The sequence below is a fragment of the Trichomycterus rosablanca genome, chromosome 4, assembly GCF_030014385.1.
Source record: "Trichomycterus rosablanca isolate fTriRos1 chromosome 4, fTriRos1.hap1, whole genome shotgun sequence".
Classification (NCBI taxonomy): domain Eukaryota; kingdom Metazoa; phylum Chordata; class Actinopteri; order Siluriformes; family Trichomycteridae; genus Trichomycterus; species Trichomycterus rosablanca.
Genome location: NC_085991.1, coordinates 41,885,816 through 41,898,921, shown reverse-complemented (window position 1 = coordinate 41,898,921; position 13,106 = coordinate 41,885,816). Strand labels below are relative to the sequence as shown.

At 42.5% G+C, this 13,106-nt stretch overlaps 1 protein-coding gene across 2 annotated transcripts in view; it reads right to left on the bottom strand.

Annotated features, from left to right (window-relative positions):
- The window catches only part of si:ch211-200p22.4 (phosphatidylinositol-binding clathrin assembly protein), a 130,504-nt gene that overhangs the window by 89,170 nt on the left and 28,228 nt on the right, over positions 1 to 13,106 (bottom strand). The window lies entirely within an intron of this gene.

Below are 13,106 nucleotides of genomic sequence, written 5' to 3'. Positions count from 1 at the left end.
AATTACTGACTGTAGTCCATCGGTTACTCTGCATGCTTTGTTAGCCCCCATTCATGCTGTTCTTCAATGCTCAGGACCCCCACAGGACCACCACAGAGTGGGTATTATTTGGGTGGTGGATCATTCTTAGCACTGCGGTAACACTGACATGGTGGTGGTGTCAAGTCAACTTTATTTGGTGTGTTAGTGTGTGTTGTGCTGGTGATGAGTGGATCAGACACAGCAGCGCTGATGGATTTTTTAAACACCTCACTGTCACTGAGAATAGTCCACCAACAAAAAATTTCCAGCCAACAGCGCCCCGTGGGCAGCGTCCTGTGACCGCTGATGAAGGTCTAGAAGATGACCAACTTAAACAGCAGCAATAGATGAGCGATCGTCTCTGACTTTACATCTACAAGTTGGACCAACTAGGTAGGAGTGTCTAATAGAGTGGACAGTGAGTGGACACGGTATTTAAAAACACACACTTGCTCAGGAGCCCAACAGTGGCTGCATAGCAAAGCCTAGATTGGAACTGAAAGTCTTCCAACTGATAACCCAAAGCTCTACCCACTAGGCAACCCCAACTGTCAGTCTGAACTTAAGGGCAGCTGTAGCCTAGTGGTTAAGGTACTGGTCTATTAATCAGAAGGTTGCCGGTTCAAGCCCTACCACTGCCAGGTTGCCACTGTTGGGCCCTTGAGCAAGGCCCTTAACCCTCAATTGCTCAGACAATATACTGTCACAGTAATGTAAGTCGCTTTGGGTAAAAGCGTCAGCTAAATGCCAAAAATATAAATGTAAAAATGTAAGGTAACAGGTTTGAAAGTCCCTGGTTGTTCAGTGCATCTCTACTCGCTCAGCAATGATTTACAAAGGAATACATTTTAAGTCTGATATTTTGATAGGCAGTGCAGTAACACTCGTTCCCCTGGGTCTGTTTGTTGTGTTTAATGAGAATCTGCAAACTAGCGAAGCTCCCGCGTGGAGAAACGAATGATCTCGGCTCTCCAACCTGCTATGTAGGCTAACGGGTAAAAATAAACACGGACCTGTAAAGAACACGGACGCCACGTGTGGCCTGTACTCTTAATGCAGTACAACACTGGATATGTATGCCGGGGGGTTAGAAAGAGCCAAGTGGATTCGTAAATCGGTTTATGTCTTTCATTTACATTTCTCAATTTTGAGAGAATATTAAATTATGCTGCTTACTGAGGGGTGTGATGAAGTAGAGGGAATCTTCTTGGCCTTGTGTTGCAGATTTACACTGATCAGCCATAACATTAAAACCTTGTTTCTACATTCACTATCCATTTTATCAGCTCCACTTACCATATAGAAGCACTTCGTAGTTCTGCAATTACTGACTGTAGTCCATCTGTTTCTCTACATAGTTTTTAGCCTGCTTTCACCCTGTTCTTCAAGTCAGGACCCCCACAGGACCACCACAGAGCAGGTTTTATTTAGGTGGTGGATCATTCTCAGCACTGCAGTGACACTGACATGGTGGTGGTGGTGTGTTAGTGTGTGTTGTGCTGGTATGAGTGGATCAGACACGGCAGCGCTGCTGGAGTTTTTAAAATACCGTGTCCACTCACTGTCCACTCTATTAGACACTCCTACCTAGTTGGTCCACCTTGTAGATGTAAAGTCAGAGACGATCGCTCATCTGTTGCTGCTGTTTGAGTTGGTCATCTTCTAGACCTTCATCAGTGGTCACAGGACGCTGCCCACGTGGCGCTGTTGGCTGGATATTTTTGGTTGGTGGACTATTCTCAGTCCAGCAGTGACAGTGAGGTGTTTAAAAACTCCATCAGCGCTGAACCAGCACAACACACACTAACACACCACCACCATGTCAGTGTCACTGCAGTGCTGAGAATGACCCACCACCCAAATAATACCTGCTGTGTAGTGGTCCTGGGAGAGTCCTGACCATTGACGAACAGCATGAAAGGGGGCTAACAAAGCATGCAGAGTAACAGATGGACTACAGTCAGTAATTGTAGAACTACAAAGTGCTCCTATATGGTAAGTGGAGCTGATAAAATGGACAATGAGTGTAGAAACAAGAAGGTGGTTTTAATGTTATAGCTGATGGTGTATTAGCCCTACCAACCACACACACATACACACAGACACACACACCATCCTTTCTCAACCTATCTGGCTTTCTCTGACGTGTGACGAGGAGTTGATTGGTTCCTTAGGGAAAGACAGAGTGTGAAACCTAAAGAAACAAACTAAGAAAGATGTGCTGACTTATTAGGACAAACTCGCCCACATTTGATGTCACTGATCCCACAGTGGCTGTCTTCAACACAGACAAGACACGAAGAGTACGCGAGGAAGTTAAAAGCGCTGTTTTTGAGCTGCACCACTGATCACAGCATCGTAGGCAATCGGTACAAGTGATGACGCATGACTGATCCCCATCCCAACCTTCCTCTCGCCCCTCCTCGTCCACAATCCTGCGCAAATGCACCCGTTTCTGTTCAGTTCAGACTAAAGTACACACTCAAACATGCCCTCAATCTCTCGGCTTTAAAGGAAGTTAAACACGTGTACACTGCTTGCATAACAAGACTCAGTCAGTCAGTGCTCGTGTACACACAACCCCTCTTTTAAGAAAATATACACCAATGAGGCTGAGCATACGCTGTCAAATATGCTCTGATCCACCGAAACATGGACTCCACAAGGGTAGCAGGACATTACCAGGACGTTGATTTCTGTACGTTGTGAGATAGCTCGTTCTACAGGGCCAGCTCTCTTGGTGCCACCTCTTTCATGGGTAAACAATGCACACGCCCTCCCCTCCCTTCGCCTAGCCTGCCAAAAGCATCAGTCCAGATTCGAATCTGAATCATAATCTTATACTCTAGGACAGTGGTAACATAGTGGGTAGAGCTTTGGGCTATCGATCGCAAGATTGTTACGCAGCCACTGTTGGGCCCTGGAGCAAAGCCCTTAACCCTGTCTGCTCAGAGTTGCACGTAAGTCGCACACACAGCGACTTCAGACTCGACTCGGACTCGTTTCAAATGACTCGGACTTATGACTCGCAATAAAATGACTCATTTAAACAACTCTTAAACAACAAGAGTCCCTAGCCACATGGTCCCTACTGAGTGCCCTTGTGTTCCCTACACACTGATCAAGTGATCTTGTCTATGAGACCTTAAGCAGGTTAAACGAGTTCATTCGGACGCCCTTTGACATCATCACGTACATGAGAGCGTCTTGTTACCGAAATTTCTTTGAGCGTTTGAGCGTTTCTTTACTTTCTAAACTATCAAACTAATGAAGCTCAGCCGTCTATCATATTGTGATGTCATCTGGGAGGAAACCAAGCTGTAGCCTAGTGGTTAAGGTACTGGACTAGTAATCAGAAGGTCACTGGTTCAAGCCCCACCACTGCCAGGTTGCTGCTGTTGGGCCCTTGAGTAAGGCCCTTAAGCCCAAATTGCTCAGACTGTATACTGTAACTGTAATGTAAGTCGCTTTGGATAAAGGCGTCTGCTAAATGCTGAAAATGAAAATGTAAATCATCGTACAGCCGTTTTGTGATATCATGTGGTGTTTTATTGTCATTCTGATTTCATTTTCTGCTCTCTATTAACGCTCCAGCTGTTTTAACCCACAACGCACGCACTGGGTAAATGTTCCAGCCAGCTTCCGGCATAGTGATGAAGCGTCGCTCCCTACTCCCTACACAGTTTGAAGTTCACTTCATTTGAACATTTTCGTTACCTTTGGATTGGAATCTCACTTAAAATGGTGGAATACCCTACGTAGTGCACTTCACAGGAATAACTGGGGTGAATTGAACGCTCCTACAGAATTGGCGCTAATGGTTGAAAGACCATTAGACCATTGAAAGAAAATGTAAAACTGCGATGATGTTATCACCATAATCACTGTCTAGGTTATGCATCTAAATAATCTGCCTTATTTTTGTAGTTTGATGTCTTATTAGAATCAACTCTACTTATTCAGCTGACTAGGTAGGCAGTAGGCAAGGCAGCTGTCGGTTTTCAGACAAACCCATAATCAGTGGTTTCACGCTTGTTCAAGGTGGTGTGTGCTAGCCTGCAGGCCTCCTCGACCAGCGTGAGTGTTGTACATGTTGCACCATGGAATTGGAAATGAACAAATTGTTTAAAAACACAACAAAAACCCTTGTGTTCAGATGTGTAAGCAGGTGTGTAGACTAATAAACAGATGTGAACAGCAGGAACAGTAGTGTAAGGGTGACATTATCAGTCTGTATACAGATGGAGCATGACCCACAGGTCACCACCGTCACCACGTGTTACTGGCCGGCAGCTGCGTGAGAGGGCATTGTTTAACTCCATGGTACCGGACTGTTCCAGATACTGGCCATGTGGAAAGACAAAAACCAACACACACAGAGCACGTTTCTACCCTCCACCGATTCTTCTATATCGGATGCTGACTGCATTTCATTTCATGTGCCGTTACAGCCCTTTGAGAAGAAGAGATCAGAGGATAAGGTGTAAGAAGATTTATGACTGGCATAATGAAGCAAATCAACCTGTGTTCAAAATGACCAGACTACATTGAGCACTTCACCTTAAAGTACGATAATGTCATTTTTATAAAAAACAATTCAATTTTGTTTAGCATAATAGCAACCTTATTTATTTTTCAAAGACCGTAGGTAAAAAAGTTGTACTTGTGTTAGCACTGCCGTCCCAAAAATGTTCAGTATCAAAGCTCTGAATATCAGTTAATCCTGATACTCATTTTATACTGACAGCCACACACATGGGTTTGTGGTCTGTTGGTCCTGGTTTCTGTAAAGTTGCTTTGAGACATTGTCTATTGTAAAAAGCGCTATACAATACATTTAACTTCCAATTTCTTTTAAATGATAATAAGTCATCATTAGTCGATGGTTGACTAATAACAAACAAGCTTAATAGCGTCATATCGAGTTTCAAATCAACAAAAATGTGTTTGTTTGTTTGTTTATTAGAATTCGTCATCCATGACAGGAACGGTAGTTACTCATTACACAAGATTCATCAGTTCACAAGGTTATATCAAACACAGTCATGGACAATTTTGTATCTCCAGTTCACCTCACTTGCATGTCTTTGGACTGTAGGAGGAAACCGGAGCACCCGGAGAAAACCCACACGGACTCGGGGAGAACATGCAAACTCCACACAGAAAGGACCCGGACCGCCCCACCTGGGGATCGAACACAGGACCATTTTGCTGTGAGGCGACAGTGCTACCCACATGAAGTCCAGGGAACCATATGTGGATCTCTATGATCAAATCGTGACAAGTCATAAATCAGAGAAGGATATAAAACAAAATCTAAGACTTTAAGTGTTGCCATGCTTAAATAACTTTGAGAAAAAAGAGGTTTGACACATTCCTAGTGTTGGCTCTCATTGATGTGTTTTGTATTTTGATGGGCTGCTAAATCAAAAGATCGTTGGTTAACTGTCAACTACTGACAGTTGGTTATTGGGTTAAAGAATCTTATACAATTTTCATCCCTAGTTACAGCCCATATCAATTCTATATAATTATTATTGTTTTACTACATGGTGCATTAAAATATAAATCCACGGATCAATATTTATTAATTATGTTACTAGAATCCGCAAAGTTGAATCAGTTCATCTGGACACAAGTTTTCTGTAGAGATATGTTTCGTCACTCATCCAAGTGACTTCTTCAGTCTGAGCTGGTGGTGAATTCCCCAACCTTATATGCAGCCGATTTGCATAACGACCGATCACCGCCCACTGCATAACAATGGAACCGGTGATCAGCTCCATATCCAAATCAATGGTCATCAATTGCAATGGTCATGTGTGTCTTTCACATATGATTGGGGTATAGCTCCTATCACGGTGTTGTAAGATGGTGAGAGATGTACTCTCAGGTCCCCTCCCCGGTTCAGGGATGGTCGCTCCCTCTTCACGTAAATGGCCTCTTTGACTCCTCGTTCAAACCAGCGTTCCTCCTTGTCAAGGATCTGCACATCTTCATCATTAAATGAGTCGCCGCTGGCTTGCAGGTGCGTGTAAACCGCGGAGTCCTGGCCAGAAGAGTTCGATCTTCTATGTATTTTTCCCGCTTTTACAAATGCCCAGTTGGGATAACCACGTTCACCAAGGGCCTTCCTGACATGAGATTTCTCTCTATCCTTGGCCGTTGTTCTAAAAGGACTGAAAAAACAGCATTTAACACAGAGCCTGACTGACTTGTTTCCATTCCTTTGGCTAGTTTCGTTTTGAACATGTCCCCAATACCTACTAAACCTCAAGACAATCTATACCACATACAAATGACAACATGGCAGGCTCTACTGCTCAGAGGCAAGAACCATATATGACATGACGATGACAGAGGAAAAGCGCAAACTGCTTCTCTAAATTCTCAAAATTCTGTAAGTAAAAAGCTCAATGTTCATTTTGGGGGAAAAAGTGTCATGTCAAAGGCTTTAAAAATAGAAGCTTAAATGCAGTGAAACATGAGAAACATGCAAATTATCAGGCCATCAGTTTAGGAGTGTCCTGCTCTGACGTGAGACTGGAGCAAATCTCACACCAGTGTACGACACAGTGAGCTACAGCAGAAGCTAAACAATGTGTGAAATTCCTCTCAGCTAGAAGCGACTGTAATAAACCTGAGCTGCATGTGAGATAGTCAGTCAGTCGCAGTGAACAATAAAAAAGAGAAGTCTGAGGAGCAGAGCCTCTGAAATGACAATGTACACCTGGTCTGGATGTCTAACCACAGCACTTAATTCACACTCAAACCGAGTGTGAATTATACAGTGTTACAACACAGTAGACCCTTGAGTTACAAATGGTTTACCATATGAACATTTCGGGTTACGAACGATCTTTTTCAATTTAACGTAAGAACAAATTTCGGATTACGAACCGAAATTCGCGAAACACGTGACGTCACGAACAAGTTGACTCCAACCGTGTCTCTCTCTCTCTCTCTCTCTCTCTATATATATACAGTGTATCACAAAAGTGAGTACACCCCTCACATTTCTGCAGATATTTAAGTATATCTTTTCATGGGACAACACTGACAAAATGACACTTTGACACAATGAAAAGTAGTCTGTGTGCAGCTTATATAACAGTGTAAATTTATATTTCCCTCAAAATAACTCAATATACAGCCATTAATGTCTAAACCACCGGCAACAAAAGTGAGTACACCCCGTAGTGAAAGTTCCTGAAGTGTCAATATTTTGTGTGGCCACCATTATTTCCCAGAACTGCCTTAACTCTCCTGGGCATGGAGTTTACCAGAGCTTCACAGGTTGCCACTGGAATGCTTTTCCACTCCTCCATGACGACATCACGGAGCTGGCGGATATTCGAGACTTTGCGCTCCTCCACCTTCCGCTTGAGGATGCCCCAAAGATGTTCTATTGGGTTTAGGTCTGGAGACATGCTTGGCCAGTCCATCACCTTTACCCTCAGCCTCTTCAATAAAGCAGTGGTCGTCTTAGAGGTGTGTTTGGGGTCATTATCATGCTGGAACACTGCCCTGCGACCCAGTTTCCGGAGGGAGGGGATCATGCTCTGCTCAGTATTTCACAGTACATATTGGAGTTCATGTGTCCCTCAATGAAATGTAACTCCCCAACACCTGCTGCACTCATGCAGCCCCAGACCATGGCATTCCCACCACCATGCTTGACTGTAGGCATGACACACTTATCTTTGTACTCCTCACCTGATTGCCGCCACACATGCTTGAGACCATCTGAACCAAACAAATTAATCTTGGTCTCATCAGACCATAGGACATGGTTCCAGTAATCCATGTCCTTTGTTGACATGTCTTCAGCAAACTGTTTGCGGGCTTTCTTGTGTAGAGACTTCAGAAGAGGCTTCCTTCTGGGGTGACAGCCATGCAGACCAATTTGATGTAGTGTGCGGCGTATGGTCTGAGCACTGACAGGCTGACCCCTCACCTTTTCAATCTCTGCAGCAATGCTGACAGCACTCCTGCGCCTATCTTTCAAAGACAGCAGTTGGATGTGACGCTGAGCACGTGCACTCAGCTTCTTTGGACGACCAACGCGAGGTCTGATCTGAGTGGACCCTGCTCTTTTAAAACGCTGGATGATCTTGGCCACTGTGCTGCAGCTCAGTTTCAGGGTTTTGGCCATCTTCATGTAGCCTTGGCCATCTTCATGTAGCGCAACAATTCGTCTTTTAAGATCCTCAGAGAGTTCTTTGCCATGAGGTGCCATGTTGGAAATTTCAGTGACCAGTATGAGAGAGTGTGAGAGCTGTACTACTAAATTGAACACACCTGCTCCCTATGCACACCTGAGACCTAGTAACACTAACAAATCACATGACATTTTGGAGGGAAAATGACAAGCAGTGCTCAATTTGGACATTTAGGGGTGTAGTCTCTTAGGGGTATACTCACTTTTGTTGCCGGTGGTTTAGACATTAATGGCTGTATATTGAGTTATTTTGAGGGAAGAATAAATTTACACTGTTATATAAGCTGCACACAGACTACTTTTCATTGTGTCAAAGTGTCATTTTGTCAGTGTTGTACCATGAAAAGATATACTTAAATATCTGCAGAAATGTGAGGGGTGTACTCACTTTTGTGATACACTGTATATATATATACATATATATATATATATATATATATATATACAGGGGTTGGACAAAATAACTGAAACACCTGGTTTTAGACCACAATAATTTATTAGTATGGTGTAGGGCCTCCTTTTGCGGCCAATACAGCGTCAATTCGTCTTGGAAATGACATATACAAGTCCTGCACAGTGGTCAGAGGGATTTTAAGCCATTCTTCTTGCAGGATAGTGGCCAGGTCACTACGTGATGCTGGTGGAGGAAAACGTTTCCTGACTCGCTTCTCCAAAACACCTCAAAGTGGCTAAATAATATTTAGATCTGGTGACTGTGCAGGCCATGGGAGATGTTCAACTTCACTTTCATGTTCATCAAACCAATCTTTCACCAGTCTTGCTGTGTGTATTGGTGCATTGTCATCCTGATACACGGCACCGCCATTGGATGCACATGGTCCTCCAGAATGGTTCGGTAGTCCTTGGCAGTGACGCGCCCATCTAGCACAAGTATTGGGCCAAGGGAATGCCATGATATGGCAGCCCAAACCATCACTGATCCACCCCCATGCTTCACTCTGGGCATGCAACAGTCTGGGTGGTACGCTTCTTTGGGGCTTCTCCACACCGTAACTCTCCCGGATGTGGGGAAAACAGTAAAGGTGGACTCATCAGAGAACAATACATGTTTCACATTGTCCACAGCCCAAGATTTAATCCTTTTAATCCTGTTGGATGTGGTTTGTCCTTCTTGGTGGTATGCTGACATTACCCTGGATACCGTGGCTCTTGATACATCACAAAGACTTGCTGTCTTGGTCACAGATGCGCCAGCAAGACGTGCACCAACAATTTGTCCTCTTTTGAACTCTGGTATGTCACCCATAATGTTGTGTGCATTGCAATATTTTGAGCAAAACTGTGCTCTTACCCTGCTAATTGAACCTTCACACTCTGCTCTTACTGGTGCAATGTGCAATTAATGAAGATTGGCCACCAGACTGGTCCAATTTAGCCATGAAACCTCCCACACTAAAATGACAGGTGTTTCAGTTATTTTGTCCAACCCCTGTGTATATATATATATATATATATATACACACAGTATATACAGTGAGCAAACATTCGGACAGCGGACAGTGTTTTCTTTATATTTTGTAAAATTCTACAGTACATTAAAATGTCCCCAAAGAAGGTGCAGAGGAAGTGTAGGAGTGAGAAAATTAACAAATCTATTACTATTTGTTGTGTTGTATAATTACTCCTGCCAGTAGCTGTCACTGTGTATCAGACAGAGGGGACAGTGAGTGAGAGAGAAGAAGGAATTCGGCTCAGTAAAGTATTCTTTCTTTCGTGCAATTACACCTACAATTGAAATAAAGAAGGAAATAATAGAGAAATATGAGAGTTATTGTTGTTTCTGGTAGATACATTTTATATAAAAAGAAGGAAATGTATTACGGTGTATGGTTCAGCACACGTACTGTACTGAAATGTGATGTGTGTCTTATGTACAGTACAGTATTACTGTGTATTGTTTAGTATTGTTTATTACAGTAATGACTATTCTATCATTTAAATAAGATTTAAGGGAAAATATACTTGTATTTATAACAAAAAAGAGCATTTAAGACATTAGAAAGGTTAGGTAAGGGGGGGGTTTGGGAGGTCTGGCATGGATTAATTCTATTTACATTATTTCTTATGGGAAAAATAGGTTTAACTAACAAACATTTTGACTTAAGAACAGCCCCTCGGAACCAATTAAATTCGTAAGTCAAGGGTCCACTGTATATACCTTCTTACCCCAAATTCACTGGGCAAAGTGCAGTAACAAACCCTGACTAGAATACCAATTTATCGCTAAGCCTTGTCAATTCCCCCACTCAGACATCATGTCTGTATGTAGAAGCCCGACTGGCTCATAGCACCTCTGGGGATTCAAACCCTGGATTGTAAAAGTAGTGGATCCTCTCTGTTTAGAGTTTGCATGTTCTCCCCGGGTTTTTGTAGGAAGCTTTGGTTTCCTCCCATAGTCCAAAGACATACAAGTTAGTTTAAATGGAGATACAAAATTGCCTGTGTCAGTGTTATTAAACTTGAACTGATGAATCATGTGTAACCTGTAACTACCAAAATGTAAAACATGACGTTAAAATCTTTAATAATACACACACACACAAACACAGACAATAAAGGGAGTGAAGGCAAACAGACAAGTCGAGAAATGACAATGGTAATCAACAGGTTGCTAGTTTAAGCCCGTCTGCCAGGTTGCCACTGTTGGGCCCTTGATATAACCCTCAGACATAGTCAATCATGTCTGTATGTAGATGCCTGACTGTCTGACAGCACCTCTGAGGATTCAAACCCTGGAAAGTAGAAGTAGTGGGGTGTGAGAAGTAGAAGAAGTGCTGCGCCACCCACGCCACCCACACCACCCATAAACAATTATTATTATTTTATTTGCATTTTCTCCCCATTTTCCTCCCGATTTAGCGCACTGAATTTTTTTTCCTCGCTGCTGAGAGATGCCAGATTGCATCCGAGGAGAGCACGTCGCTGTACATGTCTCTTCCGACACGTGCACAGCCCTCCTCTTCTCGCCCATGCATTCTGCACGGGCGCCTCTTCCGCCAATCAGGGTCCTTACACAGTGCATGAAGACCCACCCACCCACACACAGTCCGGCCCCAACCCTGCAGATACGGTGGCCAATTAGTATCTGCCGCAGGCACTGCCAATTATGCATGCTAGATGGCGCCCAGCCGACCGGTGGCAACACGGTGGTATATCCCGCTGCGCCACCTGGGCACCCGTCATAAACAATTTTTTTTTTTAATCATATACAAAACACAAAATTCCTTGTTTTGACAGGAAAATAAAGCCTTTTAAAGGTTAATTTTATACACTGTTATTGAATAAGCAGCAAGTGCAGGATAAATGGTATCTACGATATACTGTACATTATATACAGGATATGGGCAGTGATATGAACAAGATATATAGGTGAATATATTATTGAATGTACTATAAACAAGATATATAGCTAAAGACATGATTTACAGATTAAGATTAAGGTGCTATGAAGATTAAGGTGATACAGATTAAGGTGCTATGAACATAGTAGAGGAATGTATATATAAAACATAGTAAACAGACGTATACAGTATAGATGGAAATTATAAACAAATGAGATATGTACAAATGAGGTATGAGGTATGTACCAATGATATATTATACTAAGCAGAAAAAAAGATTATAGTGCAACCTTTGCCAGGAGGAGAGATGTGGGGGGTTAACGGGGGACAGAGTTCAGTATGGAGACAGCTCTGGGGAAAAAGCTGTTCCTCAGTCTGCTGGTCTTGGTCCGGAGTATATATCAGATTTTAATTTCATTAGTTTCATTTTATTTTTATGTCCTACTATCGCTTTATCCTAGTCAGGGTTCCAGTTACCCCAAAATCACTGGATGAAATTCAGTAACAAACCCTGGACAGAATGCTAACCTTTTCGGGGGCCTCAGACACCTACCTCTGAATAAATGATCAGTGACTGGAGAAAATCAGTTTCTCAACTACAAGCATTGCTGCTTCTATACATTTTAATAGAAATGCCAAGAAGTGAGAGTCCTCAGTATATTGAGAGCCGCTAGGGAAGTACAGAGCTCTTAAAATAGCCCTCGGTTAGAGGGTAAGTCCGTCGCTTTCGTCTACCCTTTTCATTTCATTCTTAAACGTGTTGGTCTGTGTAAACTGGATTTGAATTGGAGAGCCAGATTTTTTCTCTCAAACCAGCTTGGTGGTTATAACAGCAGAATTGAAGGTTTAAGTAGGTCAATGTAAATTCAGTGCAAATATGATGACAAGGGAATTTTTCTGTAAAGGCCATGGTGAGATTCAGCATAATGAGCTCAGTGCTGAGGATTTGTGGTCCTTACCTCAACCGTTCTCCAAATTCTTTCACCACATCTATTCAACTCTATTTCTAAATCACTGCCAATCTCTAAATCAATCATTATGTCCGGACCCTCCGTCTACCCATCAGTACTTCACAATCCCCTGCTCATTACCATTTTCTGATCTCCTTCCTTCTATATTATCATCAACTCGATTCTACAGTATTTTAGAACTGAATACAAAATGGCAAGTATGATGTAAAAACTACATTTCAGTTCTGCTTATCAGTTCCTAAATGTGATAACTAGGGCCCTACTAAATTCACAAGAAAATGTGCTTCATTTTACAGAAGTAGTTTTTTTAAATCACAGATCTCACAGATTTTTTTTTATACAGTGGGTACGGAAAGTATTCAGACCCCTTTAAATTTTTCACTCTTTGTTTCATTGCAGCCAATTAGTAAGATCAAAAAAGTTCTTTTTTTTGCTCATTAATGTACACTCTGCACCCCATCTTGACAGAAAAAAAACAGAAATGTAGATATTTTTGCTAATTTATTAAACAAGAAAAACTGAAATATCACA